Source organism: Helianthus annuus, chromosome 9, assembly GCF_002127325.2.
Source record: "Helianthus annuus cultivar XRQ/B chromosome 9, HanXRQr2.0-SUNRISE, whole genome shotgun sequence".
NCBI classification, from domain to species: Eukaryota; Viridiplantae; Streptophyta; class Magnoliopsida; order Asterales; family Asteraceae; genus Helianthus; species Helianthus annuus.
This window is the reverse complement of record NC_035441.2, coordinates 140,657,082-140,667,433: the sequence shown is the minus strand read 5'-3', so window position 1 is coordinate 140,667,433 and position 10,352 is coordinate 140,657,082.

Below are 10,352 nucleotides of genomic sequence, written 5' to 3'. Positions count from 1 at the left end.
CTGAATCTGATTGTCTATCGTTTCACCATAAATATGGTTGAAGTTGTTGAAGTGTTGTTGCAGCAGATTTCTTCGGCTCTCTTTCATATCTTCGTTTCCTTCATATACTTCGATCAGAGAATCCCACAATTCTTTGGCAGATTTGCAGGTGCGAAAACCAATAGCAATATCAGGACCCAAACCCATGGTTAAGTAGGAAAGAGCTCGATCATCTTCTTCAACAATGAGCAAATCATCTTCAGTGTACTGATCCCTAGGTTTCTTCACCTTAAGACCTGGTTCAGTTGAGCTTTCCATCATGATTTCCCTAGGACCTCTCAAAATGCTTCGCCACAACTTATAGTCCTTAACCTTCAGATGTTGTTCAAAGCGCCACTTCCACTCGGGAAAATCATTAGCATCAGTTAACCTAGGAATGCGTGTTGTGGTACCAAGCTTTGAATCCAATTCTTGTTGTTGATTAAGAGCAGTCAATTCACTGTTGTTTGACGACATGTTTAATTAATTAGTTAATTAATTAATTGATTTTTGTTTTAAGTCCAAAAGTCAACAGTTCAAATGTCCGTAAATCAGTGTCGTTGCGAGTCGTAACAGCTGGGTCGAAACTGCTGTGGTTGCGAGTCGTAACTGCTGTGGTTGCGAGTCGTAACTAAAACAGAATGAGCCGAAACCGAGGTTGCGAGTCGTAACAGCTTTGGTTGCGAGTGGAGACTGTCTAATGGTTGCGAGTCGCAACTGAAACAGGATGAACCGAAACCGTGGTGAATGCGAGTCGAAACCAAAACGTGATGAACCGCAACAATGATGGTTGCGAGTCGTAACCAGAACGTGATGAACCGCAACAGAGATGGTTGCGAGTCGAAACCTGCAAAAGAATAAACGATAAGATCTGTTTACTCGCAATCCCGATTTTTCAGCACTTCCAAAATTCAAAGATATTGTAATCTTTGAATCTGTTGACCACCAACTTCCCGTAAAATCAGCAAACACCTTTTTCAGAAATCAACAAACCAAAATCAGTATAATTTTGATGAATCGGTCAGGACAGTTTAAATATTTCACTGCAAAAACACGCAACAAAATAGATCAGTGGCACAAACGATTCTTGAATCCGAATGATATCAAAACCGAGCCCTTGAATGGCTTCAATGGCTCTGATACCAATTGTAAAACCCGTGAGGATCTCTCAATGATATCAAACTTTAACTTGTGAAAGCGCGGAAATCAATCACAAGTCGATTCAAGAATATAAGCTAATAATCAAGATGAAAACAATAATCAAAACACAAACCGATATCTTGCATTCAAAGACTTGCTATGACTGATACAAGAAATCGATAGGAACTCGGTTCCTTTCCTTGATGTCGCCACCCCCTGTTCACCAAAACAACAACCTCAAACAAATAGTAGAGGTGTGCTTAAATACTAAACAAACTGGGCCAATAACCTAAGCCCATGCGACATCACCTACACTAGCCCAAACCTTACATAATCAACCCAAAACATAAGAAATAAACAAGTACATAATCAACCCTTAAACTATGCTAACCTACATGAATAAACCTTCGGGTTCCAACAGAGCCCCCTTTTTTTACACCAGGTTTCTTCAGCTGTCGCTGTACATTCCCGGCTCAACTCGATTTCACGGAAACGGCCATAACTTCTTCGTTATTGATCCGTTTTACGCGATTCTTTTTCCTACGCGTCCGTAATTAAATCCTCCATCTTATGGAGTTAAAACCCAACATTCAACTTAATAAAATTTCAGACTTTTAATCCTCGGCTTATTACCCTTTATACCGACTTTTAACCCGTTTATGCATTTTATCAAACAAACCTATTTATTTGATTCCTATATCTCATATACTTCTTCTAATATATGTTACCTACTATATTAGGTTCTATTCATAGGTTTATTAGACAATTTAAACCCGTTTTCGCTCGTATGCTTATTTTGACCCGTTAAGGATATTTAAGCACTTTAAAGTTTGAAATCGCTTTCATTCATTTCTAGCATGTTATCCCTACATTTCTCAACAAGTAATCTCCCACTACAACTATATATGTTTTGGGTTTAAGGCGGACTTCTATGTGTTCCGAGTTATTACCCCTCGGATTACCCTTTTACGGCAAAGACTCATATAAAGCCCTTCGACCAAAGAATTTATGTTTTTCACTATCTAACTTATCCTAAGCATTTATATAATCATAAAACTTATTTCCGAACCACCTTTAAGGGTCGTTCGTCTGAATTAGCTTACAAGGGCAATTTGGTCAATTTTCATTCTTCTTTAACTACAGGGTCCTTTAAATACTTGATTGACCCAAAATCCGACCCTTCTAACTATAATCTTATTTATAAACCCATGTACTTCTAAAACACCATGAACATAATTAAATTTATTCGGTTTACCTTAAAGATAACCGAATATCTACACTTTAACATTGTCTAACTCTTATAGAACTCCAAACTCTACTTGATGAGGTGTGTTATTAAACATACCTGGCTCGGATCAATATATTGACCCGTTTCAATACCTTGACTTAGTAGCCGCTAAGCAATAGCGATGTGCGTATCCGTTTGATATTTATTCCTATAAACAAATAACTCGACAAACCATTAGTCGATATTGTCAAAGGGTGATAATTTCACCTTTTGACCCGTTTATTTACCTAGTGATCTTTGACACTTCCATTAAATGTCAATTTCATATATTATGCTAATTTGAAGCCTAATAACGAAAATACGAATTTAAGCATAATGTAACGGAACCGTAGTTACGTACCTTCAAAGTACACCTTTCAAGCGTGTATCACCTCCGGCTTGTCCGCTTGACGTTCCGGATTCTTCGCCTAAAGAGTTCAATTCAAGACATGTTTAGAACTCTTTTTAAACCTTACATCGCATAATACACCGAAACATCATAATTATGCGTTTGATCTTTAAATTTCTATTTTAAGCCTTCTTTGAGGCATTTTCACAAACACCTTAAGGGCAGATTTTTCGCATGATTATATGACAAGTTTCTAGCTTATCATTTAGCCCTAAATTCACCTCAATCACATTTTACATGATTATTAGCTACTAGATTTCTGAAATCACCTCCAAATCGTCAAATCACACAAGATTAACACCCAATATCCTAGTATTCATCAATTTACACATAACCCATTAATCACCTACAATGGTGTTCATGGATTCACCCAAAATTTCTTATAATTTCAACTTCTATTGATCTAGGGTTTATCCTTAGACACTATAGTTGTTCCTTAATCATTATAACACATACATGCAAGCCAAATTTCAGATTTTTCCCAATTCACGAGAATTTCAAATTCAGAGTTTTCCTTAAATTTTACATACCTTGGAATCCTCTTGCGATGAGGATCAATAATCTATGCTCGGATTTTGATTTGGGACAGGATTTAACCTTCAATTTGAGAGTTCTAGTGATTTTTAGGTTTGTAAGAGTGGGGTGTCGCCCCTGCTCTTCTCCTGTACGACCAGACCCTTCAAAATGGGGGGTTTGGTTTGATTTTTATTAAAAACAATATTATACTTTCATTTTTAACAACATTGGTCCCTCCTCTTTTGTTTAACATTTAGTTTTGGTTATTCTAACCTTATTTCAAGTTATATCTAGACTTATAGTTAACTAGGTTATAATTCTCCTAGTTATTCATTTTGTTCAAAAACCCGCTTTATTTTAAGTCCCGTTAAATCTCGGGCCTTTTTATTATACTTCGCTTTCACAAAGTGTTCCCCCTCCTTTTAATAAATATAAGACTTATTTATCTAAATCCTAATATTCACCGGGTTAATTTTACCACTAACGGTAATTTACCCGTTTTTACTATTAACGAGGTTTGATTACCAAACCCATTTTCGGGATGTTACAAGTCTACCCCCTTAAAGAGGTTTCGTCCTCGAAACCTTTTCTTTCGTAATTTATCGAGTTTAACTCCATGCATATGCTCTCGATAATCAATTGAGCATTGCTCATATTTTATTCGATTATTAATATTACCATAAAAATTATGGTAATACCTTTTTAGTTACAAAACATCTACGGGCCTCATTCGACATAAAGCAACTTGAAATAATGTAATTTCGTTATTTCTACTAGTTCAATTAACTTAGCGATATCCATATTACCGAACCCTTTGTGAATCCGTTACCTTGACCCGTTTAAAGATCTTTGGTGAAATCTTTCACTTTTAGCAACAAATCCTTTTATTTTCAAATTTAGTTATTTGGTTCATTTATACCGAATCCACTGCTTACAAGCAAACCAAATTTACTTAAATGACCTTAACCGGTGTCACCAACTAGACTTATTGGTCCAGTTACTTTCTACCCTTATTATTTGCTATGGTTTGCCTTATAAGGTAACCATTTAAAAACTCGTTATCTTTTAGTTAAAAATTTTCATGTATACTGACGCGTACGTCATTCATGTGTAAGGCCTCGCGGGCCGTTACTTACTGCTTATAACTCTTAATCTTTATTGACTGAGTTGTAACTTGGCCACTCAGTCTCGTTAGTCTTTTAACAGGTTTATCACGCGCTTGTCTTATATTAACAAGCGTTTTGTATTCGTCATGACATTTTTCTTAACTTTGAATAGTTTTGGCGGCTAGCCTAATTTGCCACCGTCACTTCATACCCCGTCACACGGGTATACTAATTTGCCATCTCCGGCCTTATGTGTGTCTAAGATTTTCTGAACCATCTCATACTACTTATGTTTGTTAAAACATTGCTTTTGGCTAAAAACTAAATTTTTAGTTTACATTTTCTCCTTGTCTTATATCTTTTTCTCATGTCTAGGAATTTCCGTTTCAAGTTTTATTCCTGACAATTATTATTTTACACGGAGAATTGTAACCAATTTCCCTTGCTTTACAATATTGACCCGTAGGTTTCTTCACTTAGCCTCATGGGCTATTTCTTTATATGTTTTCCCCTTTTAAGGTGAGACCCAACAGTTCGTCTCTTCCTATTTATGACCCAACGGTCTCCTTGGTCTCGTAGACCTTATCACTACATTTTACCCCGTAGGTTACGATGATCCCATAGATCGTCTTTTATTCACGTCTACATTCATATGTCTATTTATACATATATAACTTTAAAGCATCCTTTGTTATGTTTGGAATCATTCAATTTTGCTTTTGAACTTGGTTGACCTTGACCGTAGTCTAAGGTTCCATTTGTTTACTTTCGGGCTATCTTTCTGACTTTACGACTTCTAACGTCATTTACACGTCGGTTTGTCTTACGCTTACCGTTACTCGGTTTATACTTATACTCCTTTACAACCCATTACCCGGGTTCTTTTATTTGAATGTTTTTAACACTTTTTTTTTTGCTAGTTTGCGTTTTTCCTATATATATTCCTTTATGAGTCATCACGTAGGTTCATTAATGTTTCGCGCTTCCATTATTCGGTTTGCGCTTACTTGCACTACCAAGTTTTTTTTATACTTTATTTATCTCGTTTGACTTGTTCGTGTGAAATTTCATCACTTATGAACATCAAACTATGTTCTTTATTCGACCCGTTCAACTTAAAAATAGTTGAGCGTAGTTATTAACATTTATGTTTGCAATTCTCATTGTCTTTTAGTCATGACTCATATTCCGAGTCTTTTGACTTTCTATTTCGCGTTCCCGTCTCTTGGTTTACGCATTCTTTCCAAATCCTACCAATTCATCGGGTATCTTTACCGTAATCATTCTCAAGTAACCATTTCTATATGGTTTTAAACGTTATTTTAATTTATTTGGTCGTCTTAGCGAGATCCATCGCTTTTATTCGATCAAGTCCTTTATATATTTTTTTTTTTCAATTCGTTTGACTTGTCCATGTGAATTTCATCACTTGTGACAGTCAAACTTCTATCTTTATACGTTAGCATTCCTATTAGTCAGTCTGTATTTCCATTTACTTTAGTCTTTGTCCCTTCTCTCGGGCTCGTTATTCTAACGTAATACGCTCCCGTCATCCGACTTGCGTTTACGTTTACTATCAAACATCTTACTTGTTTGATCCATTTGGGTACCTTTTTAATTCGTCCCATTCACCCCGTCCCTACTACATCAAATGTAAGTATGTCTATCATAAAAAGTTCACGACATCATGTGTTCACTACTTACTTGGCCAGAGTAAGCGATCAACACACGACACACATGACATTTTCATGATTTCCGCACTACACCCCATGTAAGTGACGCCTCTAATCTTTCTATATTCTTGACTTTCATTGGCAACCGTTTATTTAGTTACCATTTAACAGTTATTTGATTTACATGTTTCATTCATGAACATATACAATGTTTTTCCTTTTTATCAAACTAATCTATAATCACATTTGTTAATGTGATTGCTACCTTTCTTAATAGCATTAAATTGAGAGTTTTCCACTTGGATAATTACCCTAATCCAAGTTTCCATATGAACCAATCTTGTTACTCATTTGTTATTCATCATCATGAATAACACATTTTCTATTAAATTTCTCTTGGAAATCAGGTTTTCTAAGTTCTATCATATGTGTATGCAACCGTCATTACTTACGTGTTTGTTGCATATTACTACTTGTGCAATTAAATTTAAAAGTGTGCACCTGGTAATGTTTTCCCCGACGGGCGTTTCTTGCCTTTAACTTTGTTCGCGGTCGTTACGCGATTTAGTCCTTGGTGAGCATGCTCCTCTTGTCATACTTCGGATCGTTCTTCTATCATATCCGTAATTTGTTAAGCTCTCGCTATCCTCGTATGCGAGTGTCCTTCAACTAAAACATATACAAATGTTAATAATTTCAACATTAAAGGATGCCCATATTATATACAAGGCTTTTCTACTATACGCATCAACGCGTGTAATTTCATTGACTATATCTATTCTATATCGATTTTATTGGTGTAACGTGTATTACATGATAACCATATGTGTTGTTCTCAACACTTTAATCATATTAAACCATTGATATACATGTACTTACCGGATTTGCGATCAAGCCTCGAACCGAACACCAATCTTTATCAAGAGCGTAAGGTTTAAGTCCAAGCATAGCTTTTCCGCCATACTTGAATCTCTTAAACCAAGGCTCTGATACCAACTTGTAACACCCGTTCATATAAACTATGGTTTAACGTCTCATTTACAAGAAAACAGTCATGTAATTAAGATTACATATGCATTAAAAATTCCGGGTTTATTAAAACTTTTTAAGATTTAAAAAGTCTATAACATATCATGTGTACATTCGTCGTTTAACATAATAACAATACGTAGTGCGGAAGCTTATTTCGTAATCGTGTCCGGTTCTTGCTCGACGCTTGATCTTCATCCGTGCACCCTTGACGTTCACCTATGATCAAAACCAACTTAAAAGTTAGTTTTGATAGTCAAATATTTAGTTCATACAAGTACAGGGGTTAAAAATGACAAAAATTAAAAATTTTTGGATTTAGGGGCGTCGCGTGACGCCTAGGGCCTAGGTGTCACGCGAGCCCCCTTTTTTTACAGCAGGTTTCTTCAGCTGTCGCTGTACATTCCCGGCTCAACTCGATTTCACGGAAACGGCCATAACTTCTTCGTTATTGATCCGTTTTACGCGATTCTTTTTCCTACGCGTCCGTAATTAAATCCTCCATCTTATGGAGTTAAAACCCAACATTCAACTTAAAAAAATTTCAGACTTTTAATCCTCGGCTTATTACCCTTTATACCGACTTTTAACCCGTTTATGCATTTTATCAAACAAACCTATTTATTTGATTCCTATATCTCATATACTTCTTCTAATATATGTTACCTACTATATTAGGTTCTATTCATAGGTTTATTAGACAATTTAAACCCGTTTTCGCTCGTATGCTTATTTTGACCCGTTAAGGATATTTAAGCACTTTAAAGTTTGAAATCGCTTTTATTCATTTCTAGCATGTTATCCCTACATTTCTCAACAAGTAATCTCCCACTACAACTATATATGTTTTGGGTTTAAGGCGGACTTCTATGTGTTCCGAGTTATTACCCCTCGGATTACCCTTTTACGGCAAAGACTCATATAAAGCCCTTCGACCAAAGAATTTATGTTTTTCACTATCTAACTTATCCTAAGCATTTATATAATCATAAAACTTATTTCCGAACCACCTTTAAGGGTCGTTCGTCTGAATTAGCTTACAAGGGCAATTTGGTCAATTTTCATTCTTCTTTAACTACAGGGTCCTTTAAATACTTGATTGACCCAAAATCCGACCCTTCTAACTATAATCTTATTTATAAACCCATGTACTTCTAAATGAAATAAATTCAAGATCGGGAACATCTGCTAGAGCTCGCAATTGGCATTTCTCAGTAGGTAGAATATTACCGGGAGTTGAAGACCGACTGACTAATAGGCTTCAGACCAGCAGAGTTGGTTTAAGCGGATGTCCTGAGGCTCTCTTCGGAATGGATGGTGGTTAACTATCTTGACTTGAGTTCTGATCTAAGAGTCTGATCGCTTCTTAGCCAACCGAGTGAATGAGAAAGAATGTAATTTCTAGCTATCATTCACACCGAGAAAGAAAAAATTGGCACTTTGAAATCTATACCCTCCATCGACCAAGACTCCTTCAATATGCACTTTTATGTAAAGTGGCTTTAGGTGCATGGTCATTGCCTCAGTAGGTCGATACTCGTGCTGAGCTTACTGGTCGTAGTATGTGTCCCTTTTCTTTTTGAAGATGGCGATTATAGGACTGCCTTTTATCAATGTAACAGGCTCAGTCTGCTTCTCCCGCTGTTTGTTCGAGAACTTGTCGCTCTTCAACTTCTAATAAAGCAAAACCAACTTATGCCACATGACATGAACTTAAGCTACTAGATGCCACGTGGCAATGTGATACTCCTCCCTAATTGATTTTGAGCGGCAATTCCTTTTCTCAATAATAAGCGGCTTCTCAGACACGCTTTCATCAGTTTCATTCGAAAACCCTAATTATCATATAGGTGATTCAATGGCGATTTCATACATCTTGGATTGTCTCAAACACAAAAACTCTCATCCAGGATCTTTATTGTAACACCCTGTGTTTTCGAAAGTCAAAGTCAAAGTCAAAGTCCAAGTCAACTTTGACTTCTTGACTGTAATTAGTCGATTTTGTGCTTTATTTGTATTATGTGGAGTAAGTGTTGTCTAAATGAAACGATCAAATGTTTAATCAATGCGACCGATTTACGACTGTGAATAATAGGAAGTAACAATGTGATAAAGTTAATCAATCAATAATCAAGTTAATCAAATCAATCAATCGAACTCGAGGCTCGAACTATGCGAAACTGGTGTGGTAATACTTACATGTGGGTGTGCCTTATGTGTTACTTGTGCATGTTTACTTTATGTTTGTGTGGTACTCAATCGAATCAATCGAAACTCGAAAAGCAATCAAACTCAATCGAAACCGACATCGAAACGCAACTTATAGATGATTGTATGTTAGATATAGTAGTTGGGATTGAAAGTAATTTGACTAGGAACTTTATCGTATTCGTATCCTCGTCTACCGAAATCGAAATATCGAAAACCGTCGCGAAACACTCGAAAAGGGTTGCTGATCGAACAGGAAGCATCCTGATCGAACAGGCCAGCCGATCGGCTAGCACATTCCTGGCCGATCGAGCAGCCCATTCGATCAGAGATCCTGGCCGATCGGCTGACACTTTCCTCTTTTGGAGCCTATAAATAGCCCTGTCATTGTCACCCTTACTATTTTTGGAAAGCTCTGACCGAACCAGCCTTGTTCTTCACCTTTTCTCAGATTTCTCTCAACCCCGGTAAGTTTTCACTCTAATTCTTGTACGTTTTTTTATCATTACATGATTCTACACCTTTCTATCTTTCAAAACTTGATTTCTAACCGTGAAATCATCAAGATCTAAGTGTTCTTGGGTGATGTCATCATGGTGTTCTTGAAGAACATCATACTTTGGCCTCATTCAACCGTGAGTAGCTTAGATCTGACCGATTTCCACATAAACAAACTAAGATTGGTAAAAATCTTAACATTTCCATGGTAAAAAGGATTGAAAGAAGGATTTCCAACTTTCTTTCAACTCTTTTACACTCAAAACCTTAAAACCGAAAGAAACGGAGCTCGAACCAACTAACTACTCATTCTAATAGTCAAGATGGTTCGAGATTCGGTTACTATCTACAAGGTTCACCGATTTCGGGTTAAACACCAAACTACCGTTCTGAACAATTCACCGGCCGGACTTGGGTGATTCCTGTCCGAACCGGTGAAGCAAGTAAGAACCCACGTTCTACGGTTTAACTCGTCGTCAAAGTACTTT